This window comes from Harpia harpyja, chromosome 3 (genome assembly GCF_026419915.1).
Source record: "Harpia harpyja isolate bHarHar1 chromosome 3, bHarHar1 primary haplotype, whole genome shotgun sequence".
In the NCBI taxonomy this organism is placed as follows: domain Eukaryota; kingdom Metazoa; phylum Chordata; class Aves; order Accipitriformes; family Accipitridae; genus Harpia; species Harpia harpyja.
This window is the reverse complement of record NC_068942.1, coordinates 20,792,517-20,814,617: the sequence shown is the minus strand read 5'-3', so window position 1 is coordinate 20,814,617 and position 22,101 is coordinate 20,792,517. Positions and strand designations below refer to the sequence as shown.

At 46.8% G+C, this 22,101-nt stretch overlaps 1 long non-coding RNA gene across 1 annotated transcript; it reads left to right on the top strand.

The window, feature by feature from the left end:
- The first annotated feature begins 1,584 nt into the window (after window positions 1-1,584).
- LOC128139344 (uncharacterized) lies at window positions 1,585-21,461 on the top strand. The gene is made up of 4 exons (XR_008234332.1): window positions 1,585-1,688; window positions 18,753-18,878; window positions 18,972-19,049; window positions 19,171-21,461. It is a non-coding gene; the product is annotated as an uncharacterized LOC128139344 (long non-coding RNA).
- Window positions 21,462-22,101: the final 640 nt, after the last annotated feature.

The window sequence follows — 22,101 nt, the reverse complement described above, 5'->3', positions numbered from 1 at the left end:
AAACACTACAGAAAGTCCGAGACAGCAATTCTCTTCGGCACTGATGACCATAAAAAATGCTTGGGAATCTCATTCCTTTGTTGTTCAAAATTTGAGGAGGGTATTACCACATGATTAATGAGATCCGGAGATTTTTGCTCTTCTTGGTCTGTGCCATCTCCCACTCTCATTTTAGACCATGGGGCCCTCCAGCAGTCTTGGACATATTTCCCCAGAAAGCACCAGGACAGAAGATCTCTTTCTTTTCTCTGTTCCTTCAGTAAAGCAGGAGAGACAGGAACAGAGACTTAGTGAAGGGGTTTTTAAACCAGCAACACTCCACGTTAAAGCAAAAGTTTCTAAAGCTGTGCAAGATAATACAATTTCTGATCAGACACAACTTCCTGAGACAAAGCAGAGGTTCTTTTACTTCCACTCTTCACTTCTTGTTTTTCTTGCATCCCAGGCATACATCCTTCCTTAGAAAAGCAGAAACCTTTTAAGACTCTCCTGTGGCATTTTATCCAAATTGTTTGATATGTGGGGAAGCTTCCACCCTATCTACTTTGGCAGAAAATATAGCGTCAAAGTTGCATTTGACAAAGTAGGCATTGCTAGTAGAAATCATGTCATTTTCGGAGGGAAAAGCTACTTGATTTTGAGTCATTGATGGCATCTAAACTCTCTACGTGATACTTCCATTGAGTGTGCATCACTGTACAGGGTATACAATGCAGAACTGAGTGACTCACTCCTGTGCCTCCAGCCAGCGTGGATGCAACGTTACAATCACCAAACAAGCCCGCAAACCCACATGGCTCTCGGCACCGCCCCGCCCGGTCCAGGAGCTCATCTCCAGCACCGACCGCTTAGTCAAGGGCTGCTTAGGGTCGGGCTGCGAGGAGAAGGCGAGCCCCAGGCAGGCTCTCCCGCTTTCCCGCGAGTCCCCGCAGCCGAGACCCGCAGGTACCAGCCCCGGGGAAGGGCTCTGCCCGCGGACACACCTACTCACGGCGGCACACCTGAGCTCCCCCCCCCCCGCCGCAGCCGGGCTCCACGCCGGGCCGCAGCTTCCAGCCACCTCCCGCCCCCCCCCATCCGGGGAAGAACAGCCCCTCCAACACGGGTCCAGCCCCCGGTGCGGGTCAGCGGTGAGGGTCGTGCCTGAGCACCGGCAGCAGCCGCGCCGCGGGGGAGAGCAGGAGGAAGCAGCGGCTTGGCCCGGGCGGCGGCGGCGGGACGGGGCCGGGGCCGGGGCCGGGGCCGGGGCCGGGCCCGCTCTCCCCCGCGCTCCTCCCGGCCCTGCCGCTGCCCGGAGCCGGCGGGCGGGCGGCGGTGCCCCCTGGCGGGCGCGGCGCGCCGGGGCGGGGGCGGTGCCGTGTCCCCGCCGGAGCGGAGCGGAGCCGCCGCACCCTCCCCTCGGCCCGGCTCCTCCCGCCCGGGGGGGGGGGGGGGGGGGGGGCGGGAAAGGCAGCGGGCGCTGCCCGCAGCCGCGGCGCTGCCCGAAGTGGCTCCGCACGGCGTGGCCGCCCTCCCCCCTCTCCCCGCCCCGCTGCCGCCGATAAATCCCACTGCCGGGGGGGGGGGGCAGCGCGGCATTTGGAGGCTGCTGCGCTGCGGGGAGGCGGTGGGCTCCCACCCCGGGACCCCCCCACCCAGCAGCGACCCCCGCCCAGGGGGCAACAGGAGCCGCTGTCGCCGAAGCCCAGGTGAGCGCCCGGGGCTGGGGGCGGCGGCGGCGGGAGGAGGGAAGGGACCGTGCGGGGGGTCCCCGGGAGCCGCGGTTGACAGCCCCCCGGTGCTGCCCCGAAGGGACGGGCTGCGAGGGGAAAACCCGCTCCCGGAGCGGCGGGAGGGCGGGCAGCAGGTTGCCGCCGTTGTAGTTGCTCCTGAGTTTTCCTCCGTGAGCTCGAGTCCGTTCCCGTCGGCAACCCGGAGGGGTCCTTGCGGGCTGCGGGGCTCCCGTCGGGGTGGCGGGGGTTGTGGTGCCAGCGGACGGCGAGCATCCCGCCGAGCGCGGCTTACCCCGCGGCGCCCAGCGCTTCCGAGGTCCCGGTCAGCAACCGGCTCTCCTGGGCTGTCGGGGCATCCCCACTCACTGCTCGTGATGCTGTGAGGTCGTCTCTAAAATACCTCACCCTTTCTTGCAATGGGTACAAAGGGCAGGTCTCTGCCCTCTGCTTTCCGACACCTGGATGGGGACTGAGTGGCGGAATAATGCACAGGGTGGGAAAAGAGTTATTCTTAGCACTCTACAAGGTAGATTGTGCTCCTCGCTTCAGGACTGGACCTCCAGGGGCATGAAATACAGCTGTTGGACTGTCCATCTACCCGGTAGTCCCTGTGATCCAAAATGTGCATCAGGTGGAACAGAGACCTTTCCTTTGCCACAGATTGGAGGGGTCCCTCAATAGAGAGACAGATGGTGGGCAGAGAACCCAGCTAGTTCATTTTATTATTTATAACCAACCTTGCACCCAAAGCCCATGATTTGGGTCCACACTCCCTCTAAATAATGAGCTATTAAAAGCATAGGGCATTTCATCTGTGTTTATATATTTCCTGGTGGCTGGGAATCTTATTGAAAAACTCCTGAAATTTTCAGTTTCAAAAGAAGAAAGCTGGAATTGGCGTGCGATCATGCATTCAAAAAACTGGGGCTCTAGGTTAAAAAAACCCACCAAATCTGCAACTGACACAGAAACTGCACTACCTTCCCATAGAGAAACATGTAAGTACGGCTTCCACCCAGCAAAGTGCTTGTCTAATTCAAGTGAGGGCTTAGGTGCCATGAGCTTCAGTGGAATTACTCAGCAGCTGAAGGCAAACACGTGCTTCTGTGCTTTCCCAAACCAGGGTTTAGGTACTGCTCTGAGAAGCATTCAGTTGCATGAATCATGCTCATTCAAAAGTTCAAGGCAGACCAAATGAGGGAAATCATGGACTGAACAGCATCGCTGGCCCCCCTTGCACAAAATCTAGGAAATCACCAGTGCTGTGGATTTTTCCTGTGATTTTTAGGAGGTCTGTAAGTATGGAGCGAGCTGTTCTTGACTCCGTCTTGAAGTACAGATCACAACTTCGTAAGAGCTAGTAGCCCTCCATGATTGTGAGCTGGTTTCAGCCCACCTTTGCATTTCAGTCATCTCTCAAACTTTGGGACTCAGGAGGGCAGCTCTTACATGATCTACCCAATTTAAAAATAACTGAGAACCTCTTATTTGGTAAAACTGTGATCTGCAATTCATTTACAAGCACCAAAACCACAGATGATTGTCAGGCACCGGATACATAGATGCTTGTCAGGAACCAGAGCACTTTGCAGCATAAAAAAAGAGAACATTATGTAATTAAGATGTCCAAAGGTAGCATTTATTTCTAAATAGCTTGATTCTTCTGCAAGGTACTCTTCAATTCCTTTGGAAATTAGAGAAAATTGTACTTGACTGTTCCCTGTTTCTCCTATGCTGAAAAAGTCCTGTGCATGCTGGAATCATTTGTATCCTCGGGTATCTTCCCTTTCTTTTCAGGAAGCAGATAAGCATGCCTGCCTTAAGAGCTCCAAGAAAAGTTAAGATGCACTTTTGCTTTACTGTTTTTTAACAACTCCAGGAGTGTTCAGGCAGAGGCAGTGTTGGTTTAGCAGCTCTGAGCTTTAGCCTGTTGCTGTTGATGATGTGCCTTGAAGCTTTGTTGGTTTGGGGTTTTTTTTCCTTTTCCTGTAAAACCCACCAGCTTCACCAAGTGGCTGCCTAAAGACAACAGATGTCGGCTTTAAACCTCATGTTTCCCTGATCCTGGTATTTCTGCTGAAACCCAGGTGCCTCTTGCTGGCAATCGCATGAGTATGTAGAAGGGGAACCTGGCAGTAGCAGCTCTTCTGACTGAACCTCCTTGTAACAGTGATATGTTTAAAACATGAGGATCTCTTCCGGGACACAAAGGGAGTAGTCTTGTATATTAAAAAGGGAGAAAAAGATCTCAAAGCAAACAGTGAGAAAAGCCTTAAATCAGTTCAAAGCTATTTGAAGAGTCATTGGTCAAACACTGGGAAGACACCATGATAAAGAAAAAGGTCACCTGGCCAAACTCATCTCCATCTAATTACATTAAGTCTGTCAAACTAATCCCTGGAACAACTTGACTGAAAATATCATTCTGGTTCTCCTTAATAAAGTGACCAGTATATTAGAAAATTCTCCACACACTCAAGTATGTAAATACGGCTGCTTATGAGCAGCCCTCATAAATTCAATGGGTTTGACCTGTGTAAAGTTAACCACCTGCCCAAGGTTTTACTTCTGCAAACAGCTGGTGGATTAGCCCTTCTGAATATTTTTACATAGCTAATTTGGTGCTCTTGACAGTCCTGGCAGTAACAAATGTGGGGTCTCTGGAGGACATGGTGGTGGTAAGTTCAGCAGGTGCAGGTGAGGTCAGAATTTGAATGTAGCTGAGGTGAAGTGGAGATGTGATCTGCAGAAGTGGGTTCAGGAAGGCCAGGTAGGAAGCATCATGCTGAGCTGGGAATAATCTGCTCCACAAATATCGGATGGGAAGCAGCTTGCCTGGCAGCACTTCTGCAGAAAAAAGCAGTGCTGAGAGGAAGGCAGACATCTCGCAGGGCTGCACAAGGAGGATTGCACCCTACAAAACATGTGGAGGGATTTGGTCCTGCAGCTGAGCATCAGTGATGTCTTGGCTGGAGGACTCTGCCACTCAGGACACGGCCATTCAGTGGGTCAGCTACCTGGTGAAGGTGCAGGGGAGACCTTAAAAACATGGTCTGAGGGAGATTAATCGGGCTCTTTAACCCAAAGAGTGAACTGAAGCAGGACATGCTAATAGCCTTCAGATTTATAAAAGTCTGCTGCAAGAGGGAGTTACCTGCTCCTTGTGCAGCCAGCATGGGCTCGAGCCCTGGTGCAACCATGGCACTGGAGTGCTGAGAAACTTCCACAGGGAAAGTTTCTAAAGGCTCAGTCACATTCACAGTAGTGGCTGTACTCCCATCTGGGCAAGGAGATACCACTGAAAGAGTCATAGGGTGTTGTAGGACATCCTGGGCTTGGGTAGACTTGGCACAGGTGCTTTTGTAACAAGGAGCTCCTGCTACAACGGATATTTTTCCTTAGTCCCACGGGCAGCAAAGTCAGGTTGGGCAGAACCTTTTGAGGCTGTAAATTTAGAAACCCGAGAAGCACATTGATCAGCCCCAACATCTAACTCCTCTGCTCACTCGGAACTACCCTTTTTGTTACTGTTCCTTCACATCCAGAGTGGGAACAAGGAGCCAAAACACCGAAAGTAAGGCCACTCTCTTAAAGACAAGGCTTAGTCTTACACGTGGCGGCCACCAAGGCTGTGGCTGCTGCCCGGGGTTTTCTGAACACCAGTTCCCCCTCTGTTGCCTTTGCTGGCTGGATCCTTTTGCCCAGCTAGCAGCTGCTTGGGCTGCACAGAGTCTGCCCGCTCGCCCCAGACCCGCAGGGAAAGCTCCTCCTCACCCCACTGCTGGGGCAGGGGCACGTGTCCGCTCCTGTCTCTGCTCTGGACACCATTCCCCGCTGCCAGGGTTTCCTTCTCCATCACCCATAAGCGTCCGTTGATGGGCGCTTCCCTCCCCAAAGGGCCGGTGGGACATGGGGCACAGCCTTTCCCTGGCTAGCTCGGCTCTCGCGGGAAGACACGAAGGGACATCTCTGCTGGGAGCAGGCAAATCGAGTATTTATGGCTGTCGCAGAAGCTCGTAGCAAAATTGCCTCTGACCCATGTCCTTTCAGGGGTCTGTCTGGGATCCTAAAAATGAAGGAGTTTTTGGTAGCACCCGAACCATCATTCAGTCTCTGCAGTACTCTCAAAAAGACACGGTGGTACAATATCAGCAGCTCACCAAATATGATTTAAAAGCTAGGAAATGGCAGCATATTGCAGGTGCCCAGCATTGCCACTTGGTTTTTACCAGTGGAGGTCCTCCTCCTTCACACTTCTGGCCAAACATCACAGCTTCAGCCTGGCAGGTAACATGCTGCACCGAGACCTCCAGCATCGCCCTTGCAGAATTATCCTTTTTTGCATGCAAGACTTTCCAGGTTTGGATGTCCTGGAGCGATATGATGCTGACAGCTTCTAATTACGCTGCTAGTTGATTTACCAATTTATGCTCATTTAAGAGCCAGAAGTCACAGAAGGCCAGGAAAGATCCCCCTCCTGAACCCACATCTCAGACAAAGTGGTATCTCTTCAGCAGAGTCTTTCGGAGGAGGGGAGCGGTGCTTTCCCAGTTCCCCAGCTTGGACAGCTCAGTCCCAGAATGGGCCACCTGAGCCCTTGGCTCTTTCCCATCCCTCCAGACACCCTCTTTGTGCCTCTGGGTGTTTTTGCAACTACCTGTGCTGTGACAGCATCTCACCATTTTCCACTTGCAGTCCAGGGCTCAAACACACTGACCGGCTCTAGATCCACCATTTTTAATCTGTTTGGAAAGGAGATTTTGTTTTCTATTTATAGCATAAGCAGCAAAAGAAAAAAAGATATTTATAGAGCAAACAACCTCCACATTTATTTACTTTCAGATTAATTTATTCCTCCCCACAAGCTAAATTAGATAGGTTTTCCTATTAAGGTATTATTGGTTCTGATTTACTTTTTTTTTTTTTTTTTTTAAATCAAGCAGGCCAGGCTATCTGCTATGCCAGAGAGCAACTGCTACCTGCCCTGCTGTTTCTCTCTTTTTTTTTTTTTTTTAATTTTGAAATATCCATTTCAAACTAACATAGGAGCATGCAAATGGGTGCCTACGTAGCAAAATACTCTCTTGAACTGTGCTCCATGGGTTGTGTCCTGTGCTGCTTCTGCCTCTGAGTGTCTTTCCTGTAGGAGAGGAATTTGAAGCCAAGCACATAAATTGAAAAATGCCGTTCAGAAAGAGATTTATGATCCTGTTTCACCAGGGATGCTTATGTGGAATTATTCCCTGCCTGAAAGCACTGACTCAGAGCTTACATGTAAATTGCCAGGATAATTCCACTATTCTGTGTTTCACAGAATTGAATGTTTTGTGCCTTGCTTCAAGTGTTTTGTTGATGAAAATCCTTCTGTTTTTTCCTAGAGAGAGTTTCATAGGCAGCTGAGCTGTAACTATGTCTTCCTGACTTGCAAACATGCAATGACTGCCCATCAAATAGGTAATATCTTAATTTTTAAATGGACAGCTTCCCATCAACACCACTGTGTTCTTGCAGTAATGCTTTTGAGTAGTAGCATTTCTCATACATGTGAAGTTTCAGGTGAGGGGAAATAATTGCAGCTTAGCAAGATTGTATCTGTGCTCTGTCTTAACTTCCCATTCCAAACAATCCAAAGGTACAAAACCAAAGTTGGCTGCCCAGCGAGACCCAGTCGTGGAAGCGGGTGATGGTAATACATGGGCACAATTCACATGTTCGTACGGCCAATAACTTAGTTTTGTTCCATTTATGAAGACGCTTTATTATAGCATTGAAATAACAAAACAAAGCGCTTCTCAAATGGCTGAAATAGGTTAGGTTCAGTAGTTAGCACCCAATTTGGAAATTAAGAGTGAGGTCTGAAATGGGTCACACAAGTAGGCACACATACTTTTTCTTTACTAGATGTTTTCCAACTGATACTGCCAAACTTCTGAGGGTCAGAGCAGCATGTGCCTGCTCTGACCGGAGTGAAGTGGTCCAGCTGGGTACGGCCGTGCACCCAGTTCTCTGACGCAGCTCGCTGTGATAGCTGTCGCTATACAGCTGCTCAGATGGTTTTCTGTGCAGTTCACGTTTCCCTGAGTTCTGAAAGTCAAGTGTTCACCTTTCTCTTTCTGCTGAGACTAATGACTTTGTAGCTGTTGTATTTCATAGGCTAGCACAGACTAGCCAAGCAGTCTCACAGAGCTGTAAATATTTGATAAAGCTGCTTTGCACAGTGTGAGTGTGAATTCCACACTGTAAGAGACAGCTAAAAATCAAATTATGCTGGACGTTATCTTCTTGAATTAAAAGCCCAGATCATCACTGGGTTTGTTCCTTGGACTGAAACAAAGATCTGAAAATCCTGAATAGTTAGACAAATTATGCGTTAGGGGCTGGTATGAATAGAGCACTCACCTGGATTTCAATTGCACTTTCCTGCTGTATGTGTATGAGCCTTTCTTTGGGCTGCATTTCACACAGCATCTGCTTGCTTAGTCTTAGGAGAGCTTTCAGGGATATTAAAACACACAGTGTTCCTCTGAAAAACAGCGATCATCTTGTCCATGTTTGAATTCCTCCCATGGGTCCTTGAAAAATCTAACCCGTCAGACACAGGGAGGGGGCAGGGGGAGGTCTCGTTCGCTGTTTGAGCCTTTTGCTGTTAGGAAACCTGTGGTCTCCTTCTGTGGATGTTTTCTGGCTGTGTCAAGTAACGCATGAACACAAAAGAAAAAGTCCCCCTCTTACAGAGAACAAAACCGAAAAAAAAAAAAAGGAAGAAATAGTAGGACATTCTTATTCTAGTACAAGAAAGAGTAGTTATCCAAAATCATTACAATTTGTGCTTGGAGCCTGGTGTCAGAAGATCTCCCGTGGTCAGACTGCACTGCCTGGCTGAGCTTTGGTGGGGTCTGGGCTGTCCAAAATGCTGTGTCTTCTGTTTGGGGGCAGGGGCTACAGTCCTAATTGCTCCCACTTGTGGAGAACTTTGGAACCAGAAATGAGGGAAATTTCTACATGCGATTTTTCTTATCATTATTAAAGAAGTGAAACAAGCCCTGCGTTTAACCTGTTGGTTGTGACTGTGTCTGTTCTGAAGAGTTTGAGGCAAACACAGACTTTCTTTTCTCTCTAGTAGACACAGAAGTGTCAGCAAAAGAGGGAGAAATCTTCCATTAACAGCAATGGTGCCAAATTTGCTCTGAAACCTTCTCATATTAAATAGCAATTGAAGTTTTTAATGACTTAGTGTAGTCCAGTTCTCTCTTTGAAAAGGATACCGTATTTAGTGTCAAAACACCAGTTTTCTATAACTGTTGTTTATAGACTCTGGCGTATGATTCAGCTTATATGCTAAGCTGCTAAAAGGAAATGCATGCTAAAAAAAAGTAAAGGTTGCTTATATTGTCAAATATTTGGTAGCAGAAGAACTATTTTAAAACTCTTTGCTAAAAAAAGCAAAAGAGGAAAATACCGTATCTCATACAGGATCATAAAGAAAACCAGATCAGCCATACACAAGGGGTTTAGGCACAGCTTGCTTTGAGGCAAGTTGGATATGTGGGTGGGTGATAGATAGGTATACTGGCATTTACTGGTGAAGGTATTTGCAACCTTTTTAGCTTGCTGTCAAAAAGCACCTCATGGGTGTTTGGAAACTTACAATTGTGCCATTTCTGTTAACTGTTCTTGTTAATAAGTGCTAGCAGAGAACCCTGCCCAATGCTCGTGAAGACCAGCCAGAAGAACAAGTGAGAACAGGTGAGACCATCCTGGCCAAGCCCTAGGGACAGGCAAGCTCAGGGACGGAGCTGAGCTTGAGGCTCATGTTAAGGTACTGCTTTGCATTACCAAGAAGGCTTAAATCTAGAGTACAGGCAAGTCCAGATAACAGGTCCAGGGGAGAAGTAAGGACTTGGCCAATTGCAGCAGTATATTGGAAGAAAAAATTTACGCCAATTTTCCCGAGTCCTCGCTATCTATACAAATTCGCTGCATGTGCTTTTGGGTTTCGTCTGCATCCCTTAGGCACTGTAGATGCCCACTGAAGCCAAGAGATGTCTGGGAACTGCTGAGAACATAAATGAATTATTCATATGTAATGAGATAGGGGAGAAAATATTACTTAAATGTCTTCCACACCTTATTAAAGAGTTTAGCTTTTCGTAAGCCCAATTTCTTTATTTTCTGGTTGCTGAGGGAGTTTTCTAAGGGAAAATGCTATTATCCTGGTTCCTTTATAGTTTGGGGGACTCAGCAAATGTGAATAGATCTGAGTGCAGGCTCTTTCCCAACCTATTCAGATGTGAAGGAGTTTTTGCATACCCTGTATACAAGATCCAGGCTGTGTCACACTGAAAATGATCCTGTAGCTTTCCGTCATGGACAGGGTGCGCTGCCATTCATCACCACCTTCTTCCCACCCTCAACACCACTCTGTGAGGCTTGTGACCAGGGGACAAGTATCTCATTGCTCCCCACAGCTGTATCCACCCTGGCTGTCCCTTGCCAGTGCTTCTGCCTGGGCATCAAAGGAGGATTGGAAAAACCCAGGGATTGAAAGGGTGGTTCCTGAGCAGCCAGAGCCAGATGATGGGGAGAAAACTTCAGAGTTTGCATCCTTGACTAAAGCAGCTTCCCAAAAGTGAATGACATCAAGTTGCATCCTCCTCCCATGCTTTATGAGTGCTCCAGGGTGTGACCAGCTCCTGTGCCACCGAGCAGCCCGGTACGGGTATGGGGAGCTCATGGCTCTCCCTGCCATGCAGCTGTGCCCTGCGACCTCCGGGACCTCCAGCTGCGAGGGAGCATGGTACACAACAGCAAGGAGCAAGCAGTAGAGCTGTTAAAGTACAGTCTTGGGAGCTTGAACTTTGACTGTGAAATGAAAAAGTAGGTTACAAATGCAGAGGCTAGCATTTATCTCGTCTCTTGGTTTAATTTTTACAGTGCAGCTTAATTTGATCTTCTCTTTTTTGTTTGATACCACATAGCACATTCTAATCAACTATTTAATAAGTTGTTCCCCTAAGGTTAAGAGCTGCCGTAAAATAGTCCTTATTTACTGATAGATTTATACCTGAGAAGTTTGCAGGCAGCATGCTGTGAGCTCTGTGATGATTTTAGTGTGAGGGTGGCATTTTCATGGATAAAATTTCCATTATTTCATAACCAAGCTATTGTTTTCTAACCAGGCACACAACGGGCATTATTCAAGAGGGGGAAAAAAAAAGATACAGTTATTTAAAAAAATTATACTTTGGGTGCATGTAATAGCTCTCTTCTCTGTGTATTTAGTTCATGATACTGTTGATATCATAGTCTATTTTCAGAAAAATACGTTTTTTCTCTGGAACTGGTTTATAAAATTATGGTTTTTAAATATTATCTTCAGCAGGCAAAGCATGGAAGTAATTTTATTTTTACTATTTTTAAGCATAATACTTTTACATTGTTGATTCAACAACAAATATATTAATGGACTTTTTAAAGTAACAACCTTTAAATAATTTCACAATCTAGTACAGCAGTACCAATGCTGATCTAATTTTAGGGCATATTAAATAGAATACTTTAAGCTGTTCCATGAGGTAAGAAATCCTGCCGGTGTGGTTCAAACTGTGTGCAGTACAAGGCTGAGCAATACTGCGTGATCTTGAAATTATTCTGAAAATCGATCAGTCTGAATTTTCACTTATGCTAGAATGTTTTTTGGCAGATAGAAGTAAAAAAAAACATTGGATGTTATGGGGTCAAAAGGAGCTTGAAATGTACAATGCATGTAAAAGTAGACCTTGGACAGTGAAGCCAGATGATGGTAAGAAAATCATCAGCAAGTTATGCCCACTGATAAATGCTGCATCCTGGCCATCTACCCATGCCTAACATGATGGAGTTAAATTGCCAAAAATTCCTTGATAGTTCCTTGCATTTCTGCACTGAAGCATCAACACACAGATCTAGATAGTCACTGTAGAGATCTAACTAATTATCGTTTCTTGTGGAACCAACATTGTCTTCAGAAATGTCCCTGGACAACTGACTACTAGTAGATCTCCAAAATGGTGTCTCTCTACCTAATTCCTTTGGCCCCTCAAAATTTGTATTCGATTTCTATTACATGTCTGTGAGGTGTGCTACAAAATGGTGCCCTAAATTGCTGATTTTGATTTTGATTTTAGCCATAAATTTCCCTTGAAACCATTTCCAGGACACTTTCTATCCTTCCTTATCAATTTGGGCAGATATGTTGACGCAGTTGCCTACTTTCAGGCACCCTCCAGTGGTTAACCTTCTTGTGCCAATGATTGTCCCCAGGTGCATTATCCTTTGCGCTGAATTCACAGGGGGTGTGGATGTAGCCAGCACCTTTGGAAGGAACTGGAGCACCTCTGATCATGTAGAGATCTCTACACCTTCACCTGTAGATTCTTTCCCCAAATCAATGTCATCCAGGCAAAGATAAATGCTTCCCATAACCTCCCCAAACTTGCATTTTCCTGACATTTCATGTGCCAAACATAACCTAGCTGAGGAGAAGGCCTTGTCTTCTGGTGCTGATGGGGATCAAATGTGAGCTCTGTTCTAACGGCACCTGTGAGCTCTGTTAATGTCCTCATAAGTAGGAAGTATTTAGCATCAGCTATTTTTTAAAAAAATGGCTTCTACTCCAGTTACTAGAAAGTATTGCTCTTATATATACTGCTTCTAGGACTACACCAAGGAAGGGGTCTGGGTTTGGTTGGGAGAGGAGTCCTGCTGGTGAACTTTAGTTGGACCACCTCTCTGGTTCTTCTACTCTCGAGGTTTCTCAGACCAATGAGTCTTTCCAGGATGCCCAGATAGAGGGCAGAGATTTCGGTCAGTTCTGGTTTTCTTCCCACTATCCAGAATTCTGACTTCAGTGGGACTTTCAACCACCACAGTATTTCTCGAGCAGGATTTTTCTCATTTTCCTGAAAATGTCCTGAAAGCCCAGCCCTGGGTAAGAGGAGACACAGGCTGCACTCCCAGATTAGTAGTGCCCTGGCTAACCCTGCTTCATGGAGGAGCCAGTTCACATCATCTCCTGCAGTCCCTTCCAGCATGGTATTTCCAATGTGATTTGGCTCCTGCATTTTTACAGCATCACATAAGCGGCATCTTCATGCTCTTCAAGGAGGCTGCCAAAACTCCCACTATAATGTGGAAAATAATAAAATGTTCTTTAATATCCCTCCTCCCAACTCTCAGCAATTAAACATTTCCTCTTTGCCCATGTTAAATAGTCTGACAAAGTTCTTGCAGAGTAGCATGTTGTCTGAAAACTGTTCATCCAGCTTCTCTCTTGTTCTTTGCAACATAATCAGGGAAGATGCACACCACCATAAAGAAGCACTCGAGCAGAGTAAACACTGAATAAGTGAAGATCGCTGGAACACTGCGGAGCTGCTGTAGTTGTGTAGATGTTCTAGTCCCCATCATTTCTAGCTGATGCTTTCTCTTGAAACACGAGGTGATGCTTTCTCTTCGTGCTGTCTCTCAAACACGAGGTGGTGCTTTCTCTTGATGCTCTCTCTCAAACAACCTGAGCATGCACTTTTCTTGGAGCTTCAGAGCTAACAGGCTAAGATGCTCAAGAGAGGTTGTTACCTGCTTTCCTTCAGTCTAGGAGCCAGGATGAAATAAAACCTCTAGAGAAGCAGTATGAAAGCTGGAGGGAGAGCACATTCCCCCTGTCACAAGCTAATGACAGCGAGACAGAAGGGGAGAGACATTTCCCACTAGCAAGCACAGCCATCCTCCCTCTGAGGTCCCATTTTTAGCCCTATGCATGTCCCCACCGCCCCATGCAGGAGTGTGGGGATAGGATCCCTCGCTCCCTGTCCCAGCAGTGCATGGCCAAACCAGCATCCACCATGAGACACCCTGCTGCCTGGATGCTTACTTTCTTCTAGCTGCATGCTCCTTAAAAATGAGTGTCTGGAATGTTTTGAGATATTCTTCTGATTTCAGGACATCAAATTCAGTTACTGTAAGCTCTGGCATGGCTGGTTTTGCTATTTCCCTGAATTCCCAGCAGAAATTAAGCAGAGGAGCTGGGATTCAGACGTTTGAGATTAATGGGATTGCTCAGGTATCGAAGCAGTGACAAAATGGAAAGTTATTCCTAGCAGAAAAAGTAATTAGTCCCTTTCAGATCTTCAGTTTGACACTAGCGTTAGCATCAATTATTCTCTGTTGGGAATATTACATCTTAACAAGGTTCACTGTAATATCATCCTTTCTCAGTAGTAATCGGAAGAGAGAAGGCCTCTTCAAATCATTGTCTTGCTACCTTGAGATTTTTAACATTTAAGCCACCCACTTATCAGCTGGTACCTTGCATTGACTTCAGCACCTGAACAATTCCACTACTCTCAAGTGTCTGGAAATCAAATCTATCTTTTTTTTTTTCTTCTTTTTTTCCCCCCTTTTTTGCCCAGAGTCTGCAGAGAAAATCAACAATGTTTCCAAGCTAAAAGGTATTGTTACAAGTGAAGTTAAAATCCTCAGGGTGGAGAAAACATGTCAAAATAATCTGGCAGAGCTGTGAGAGTGGGTCTCGGGGAGAAAGGGTAGCTCCACTGTGTTGGTTTCAGCTTAATCAGGAGACCGTGTCATCTCTGGGTTTTAGCTCCTGCAGGTCACAGCAAGTCTCCTGAGCGGACCATGCCATCCATGGCTGTTTCCAAAGGTGCAAAGCTGTCAAACTCCAAACTCCTCAGGTGCAAAAGAGTATTTTTAAGAGCGGTGCTGCTGTCCTAGTGCATGCTTCTTGGGGAGTTTAATAGAGCCTGGTGCAGTCTATGCCATTTGGTTTTCTCAGGCCAAGGAGATCCTTCATCCATGCCATCATTCATAGAATCATTTAGGTTGGAAAAGACCTTTAAGATTGTCGAGTCCAACCGTCAACCATGCCCACTAAACCATATCCTGAAGTGCCTTGTCTACGCGCTTTTTGAATACCTCCAGGGATGGTGACTCCACCACTTCCCTGGGCAGCCTGTTCCAATGCTTGACACCCCTTTCAGTAAAGAATTTTTTCCTAATATCCAATCTAAACCTCCCCTGGTGCAACTTGAGGCCATTTCCTCTTGTCCTATTGCTTGTTGCTTGGGAAAAGAGACCAACCCCACCTCACTACAACCCCCCTTCAGGTAGTTGTAGAGAGCGATAAGGTCTCCCCTCAGCCTCCTCTTTTCTAGACTGAACAACCCCAGTTCCCTCAGCCGCTCCTCATTAAGACTTGAGCTCCAGGCCCCTCACGAGCTTGGTTGCCCTTCTCTGGACACGCTCCAGCCCCTCCATGTCTTTCCTGTAGTGAGGGGCCCAAAACTGAACACGGGACTCGAGGTGCGGCCTCACCAGTGCCCAGTACAGGGGAACAATTACTTCCCTGCTCCTGCTGGCCACACTGTTCCTGATACAGGCCAGGATGCCGTTGGCCTTTTTGGCCGCCCGGGCACACTGCTGGCTCATATTGAGCCGGCTGTCAGCCAGCACCCCCAGGTCCTTTTCCAGCCCCTCCTCCCCAAGCCTGCAGCGCTGCACGGGGTTGCTGTGACCCAAGTGCAGGACCCGCACTGAGCCTTGTTGAACCTCATACACTTGGCCTCGGCCCATCGACCCAGCCTGTCCAGATCCCTCTGTAGAGCCTTCCTACCCTCCAGCAGATCAACCCTCCCTCCCAACTTGGTGTAACCTGCAAACTTACTGAGGGTGCACTCGATCCCCTCATCCAGATCATTAATAAAGTTATTAAACAGAACTGGCCCCAATACTGAGCCCTGGGGAACACCACTTGTGACCAGCCACCAGCTGGATTTAACTCCATTCACCACAACTCTGGGATGGGCCATCCAGCCAGTTTTTTACCCAGCAAAGAGTACACTTGTCTAAGCCACGAGCTGCCATGGTACAACCTCATAGCCAGTTGCCCTATGCAGAAGTCACACCTTTGCTTAGTTTCTAACCCTGGTGCTCCCTCTGCCATTTCACCATCTATAATCCAAAAATCCCATCTCCAGTTTAACATCATGTGTTTGAGACTGCTGAAACACGGTTAAGGAGATTTAGATGCACAGCTGTGTGACTAAATCTCCTACATAGGTTTGAAAATCAGCCTTTATGCAGAGCTCCAAGTTATTTTGAATAGAGGACTGCCGAAAATAACCAGGAAAAAAAGTTAAACAAATTGTAAGTGACCTCCTTTCCTGTGCCTCTAGATTGGGACACTCTGTGGGTAAACACATCTGAATAAAGCTGTTCTAAATTAAATAAATCACTGGCTTTGGTGGGTGTAAGAGGAGGCTGGCAATAAAAGCTATTTAAAATCCCATCAAGATGTTGAAGACCTAATCCAGAATGCAACGGGACTGGCATGCGCTGCTGCCGGCACACCTGGCCACGGTAGCTGTCTCACAGACCACCGTACCGTGATGTGGCCCATTTCTGCCTACCTGGACTTGCCATGCAGATGTCCAGGGCAGACTGCCAGCCCCTGGCTCAAGCAACACCCTGAGAGGCAGTGGGATAAAACTGGGACACGGAGACAAAGCGTCGTAAGGGCATGACTGCCACAGCTGGACAACATCCAGCTTCAGCCTGTGGGGCCTCCAGAAGGATTACGAAGTTGGGCATTTTTGAAGAACTCCTGAAAACTGTTGGGTTCAGCAGGGAAGCTGTGCTGCCTCTGCAAAAGCAGAGGGCTCCTGTGGAGACGTTTGCTACCGGCTGCTATAGTATACAGCCAGCCCAGTTGTCATAGGGCCTTAGCTGAAAAAGAAAAGGCATATTCGAAGGCAGTTGTGCTGAATACTTTAACTTGATTATTTGAAGCATTTGTAATAATTGTATTGTAACCCTCAATTTCATTGATGTGGTTGTTTTTGCAAATTGTTAACAATTACAGGTCACCTTTGAGATGGAAGCATCTTAGCATTTGTTGTAAAAGCTTTTTAAGAGTAATCCATGTCTTATTTACTCTGTCACCAGATCATTTCATGTGCTAATGCACTGGGAATGGCAAGCTGTGCTGATAATAGCAGAGTTTTCATTCTACTCGTTTTTATTCCTGTGCAAATATAATTAAGGCAAGAAGTGTCTTAGGAGTGCCTGATCACATGCATTAAATTAGCTCCCTTTTTGCCTCCTAAGGCAAACACACCCAGAACTGCAAGGTCTCTGGGAAAGAGCCATGGCATGTATCTGTTAGGGCAACACCTTGCATGGTTGGCCTCTGAGCCCGCACCCGTGCTGGCCACATGCAAGCAATCGTCGAGGGTCATTCACCAGGAACTAAATATGTGTCTCATCTTCAGCACAGGAACAGCCCCAGCAACTGCCTCTGGAAGTATTGTCATATTACATGTTAGGCTTGTGCTTAAGACATTCTGAACTTCGGTTTATGTTGCAGCAAGACTCCAACAAACATGAAGTCACAGGAAAATTGGGATTGGGGGGATTGGGGAGTGATTCTTCCAAAATTTGGGGGAAAAGGGAAATATTTCCACTAGCTGCCAAGAGCTTTGTATTGGACCTGTGAAAGAAGGTATGGAGTGATATCAAGAGGACATGTGTCTGCATGCCTGTGAACTGGAGCCAGTGTGACAACAAAGCTTCTGTGTAGCACAGGGCAGAGTACACAAGGGCACACTGAAGACATCCAGGATACAGGGGAGGATAGTCTTTGGACAGAACTATATCTTAAGAGTAAATTTTGCAATTTGCTAATCAATCTCTAAAGTGCCACAAGGAACTAGCAGTGTTCGATGGGGCTCTGGCTGGGCCTGAGGCACTCACAGGATAACTTCATCCATCTGCGAAGGCTTCAGTGTGTCAGAGACCCGGCACTGATAAAGAGTGACTTGATCCCAGACTACCTAACAAGCAATCATTTGATGGAGTAGTTTAGGCAGTGACCCATGCATGCCGATGACCCCTGCAAACCAGACTGTTTTTGATTAAGTGCCCAAGAGTGGTTTCAGATGCCTGATATAAGACCTTTTCAGATAAGGAGCCTACAGTGACTTACTTGGCCAAACCACTCCATCGCTACATCATATAATTTGATACATATAATTTGAAGCATGTAATTTGACCCTGTGTAATCAATCAGAGTTCGTCTATCTCAACTAAAAATGACCTTGTACGTGAATGTATGAAACTAATGCTGTCCCATTTTCTAGTTCAACTGTTCCCATAAATTAAATGTGTTCAGTAGAAGACTGGGAATATGTAAGTGGAAGGAATCAGCTCTCTGCCCTTTTAGACTGACAAAAAAATTGTAGCAGACTACAGCTAAAAAGTGTTCATAACTTGTGAGTCACAAAAGACCCTAGAGTGAACACAATTAGAAAAAGAGAATTAATGGTATATTGTCTACGTACGTTGGAACTGCAGGCAGACATTGAAGTGTCAATAACTTGAAGCAAGAGTGGCTGCTGTTGTTGCTCAGTTTTTTTTCAGACTACTCCAACATCCTGTGCAAAATAATTTCAACAGCTTCCAGCTTTGAGGAAATACGTGGGCAAAATTTACTGCTATAAACATGTATTCAAGAGGAGGACAGAGTAATTCTCTGTGCTGATCACTGTCAGCATACTGTTGAATTGTCAGTGTTACTGGATGATGTACATAGTGCCTGAAAAAACATTGGTTTTCTGTTGTTGTTTACATGGCTTTTTTACAGTAGTTTCACCATCTTAGCAGAATATCAGATACAGTTGTCTTTCTTACATTGGTTTCAGCAGAGATATGGACTGGAATAACCAGTCAATATAACAATGCTGCACAGGGGTGCAGGGATGAAGATATGACAAACCATAGTAAGATTGGTAGTATAGCAGCATCATTAACCTTTTTTTTTTTTTCTGCACTAAATTTTCCACAGACAAGAGCATTAGTAATTTTAACTTTGATTGAGAACTGCTATTATCCACTCACAGCATGTGGGAGCAAACAGGCACTTGGATAAATCACAAAAAAGAAAACCACTTAGCATGCTGCTTTCCTCAATAACACCTTTTTCTGAAGGTACAAGGCTGAGTGCTGTAGGGAGAGTGTGTGTGAAGAGAAAAGCAAGGCTGCAACAGCCCGCTGAAGTGTGCTCAAGGTCAGCCCCTCTTACAGAAGACCAAGAGGTCACGTTTGACTTAGAAGGTATTCTGATATGTTTAAAAAATTTAAGTAATTAAATAATTCAGTGAATGAAAGCCATCAGGATTCTAATGCAGTGTTAATGGGGTCTTTCAGGAACCACGAAGATAAGTTTCATGAGCGACATAACTGGAGCCATTAGCAAGCTCATCCAAGAGTAATCATCCATCAAAGGTGAGTGCCTGCACATCCACATGCAGAGGAGCATGAGGAGCAGCACAAACATTCCTGCTTGCAACTGCTCCAGTGGGACACATGTGAATAACCTCTCAATTGCCTCATTTTCCTCCTGCAGGCACTCAGCCCAGGGGTGCGTTTGCCACCCGTCGGCAATGGATGAAAGCGGGCAGTGGCTCTACCAGCATCAGTATGCAGGAGGTCACTTTCTCCACAGCCAGTGCTGTTCCAGCAGATCGCTAGTTGAGAAGCGAATCAAACTGATGTGAAACATGGAGTACCTCTCACATGGTCATTGAGAGGAAGACTTGCTGGACAGTCTCCACAAAACCTCAACACTGGTTTGGATTGGTATTTCCTTCCGAGTGCGTCAGCACTGCCAACACGACAAAAGACAACTAGGAGTAAGGGCTACAGCTGCTCCTCTAACATTGCTGGGACAGCCTCCAGAATAAATTTCCAGCTCCTACTAACTCCTACTGGATGTATCTTCTGCGCCAAGGTCTCTGGAAAGGACCTGAACTGGAGGAGGTTTGGCACTTCATCTGTGCTGTGTAGAATCCAGCAATAAGTTATTCCGATAGGAAGGTTTAATACAGTTAATAGAGCATATAAAACTGTCTACTGTGTTTCATCATATTTAATTTGCTGCAGCAAACTGCAGCCACCCAATGCCGTTTCAGCCTCCCTTTTACAACCCTGCGGTGATGCTCTCCCGGCTGAGGAGTTCCTGTGTCACCAGTGCTTCTGCGTTGACAGAGCAGTGCAATGCCTCCAGAGCATTCAGCTGCTTCTCGCCCTCCAGTGTGGTCCCAAGTGAAGCAGCTCCCTCACCACTGTGGGGAGAGCCACGAGGGACCCCGTGGCCTGGCCATCCCCACAAAGAGTGGGCAAGCAGGAGGGCAACGCCAGCCTCCGGCCACCCGTAGCTATGGTCTCTTCTGGGGCATGAGCTTTGGGAGTGCTCGGGCTGTGCAGAAGGTTGGCGCACCTCTCCAGGGATTTCTCCAGACGCATCCTCCTGTCATGTTTTGTGGTTTGTGAGGGATATGATTCACTACCCCAGCAGCCTACTGTGCAGCCTGTGCCCCGTGATAGTGCTTAACGAGCGAGCAGTGACTCACCGGTCCCCCCCAGCCCACAGGATGGTGGGACTTCACTTCTCGCAGGGGCTGGGGCATCACAGGGTCCAGTCTGTGCCTCCCAGCCTTTGGTCAGATGGGCTTATGTGCCACAGCATGTGGCACGTGGCTGTGGCAAAACAGGGATGTTGGGATGAAGGGAACAGACCTACCTTAAGCTTATTTAAGAAAAGCCAATGTTATGTTAGCTGCCTGCCCAGATGAGGTGTGGTACTGATGCTACTGTCATTAAATTAAAGTTGTTCAATTTTTTCTAAAAAACTTTCCTAGGTAGACAAGGATTTCCTTTTTAAACTAGGATAGGTTGAGATGACTGGGTCACTCATGTATTTTCTTGTAATGTATGCAACAGTGGCTGTAATCATAGAGTTATGCATCACGTAGGTTAGACCTCTAGAGGTCATCTAGTCCAACCTCCTTCTCCAAGTGTAAAATACAGGTTAGTCACCTGCAAGCACCAGTCTGGAGTATGAGCAGGGAGAAGTGGGCTTACCAGCAGAAATGTCTGGGCACTGCTGCCCCAAATACTACCTCAGCTGCCCCTGTCTCTCCAGTCCTTCATGTAGCCTGTGTGGCCTCAGCCCAGCACAGTCTCCCTTGCACTTGCATGGCATCAAGCAGCTCCCTGAGTGTCTACCACCATCTCTGATGTCCCACCTCAGCTCCACAAGAAGAAGGTGCTGGGTTACAATAATGCCAGACATGAGCACACTTTGGTCTAAGGGTACAGATGAGGGAAACAGGAGTACATATAGCTAGGGATATTACCGCTAATGTGTGCAAGTCTAGCACTATTGGTGCCCATCAGAGAGACAAAAAATCTCGTATAAAGTATTTCCAAAGAACTTTTACAGTGTCCCAGCCCAGTGATCAGTACAGTGGTATGGAAAGCATCTTGTAGCACATTTATTTGCATGATGGCTGCTCTCACCTGGGCCAGGTTAAAAGGATCATATCCCAACAGTAGGTAAATGAGAGCTCTGCTCACCAAAACATGCCTCATAGCTACTCAGCTGGAAAGCAGGGATCCTACTCATGCCTTTCAATCAATATAAAGTATGCTGCTGGACCTCTTGTAGCTGCTTTTTCACTTCAATTAATTGATGACCATAATTAATATATGAAATACTTTAAAACACTTGTTTTGCGTAAGCTGTGACCTTCAGTCATTGTCATGAGAGCATGTCCTGTAGCTAGCCTTAGATGACAGGCATAATTTGTAACTATTTGTTGTCCATTCTGTGACCTAACCACGAAAGGGGACAGAATGAATACAGAAGTGTGGAAAGAAAGGATGGCAACAGTAAATGGAGAGCAATTAGTGGAATACTCACCAACAAAGTGTAGGTGGCTCATCTCTGCACTTTGCAGCCCTTGCAAGGGTGTTGCCTTTGGTTTTGGACAAAGGATTTAGCCCCCCACTGCAGTGGACAGCTGTCACTACAACCTTTCTTGCACTCATTGCATTTGCAGATACAAAGAAGGTGCATAGGCTGAAGAAATAGTTTCATTTTTCCACTTTCTGGGTGACTCTAGCACTTCTGTGCTGTGTTGTCCGAAGCGGTGGTCCCATTACGGGGCAAGAGTCAACACCTGATTAAGAAGATTATTGCTGTGGACAAGTCTGATTTCCTGTCTCGCAATTCTCACCCTCTGCAGCTACTCGTATTTCCCTTCTGGGCTGAAAATTCCCATGTTTCAGCCTCCCTGTGACTTTTTGCAAGTCTGAGAGATCATTCAGCTCAAAGTGCTTTGTAGTTATGGGCAATATTCTGCCTGCTCACATTGGATTTTTCCGCCTATGTTCTTGCAGGTTCTTGCCATAGGGCAGTCCAAGAGGGCTAAGCAAATGTGGATCCAGACACCTCATTTCAGGATTCTTCAAGGCATTTCTATTCAGTGTGTCT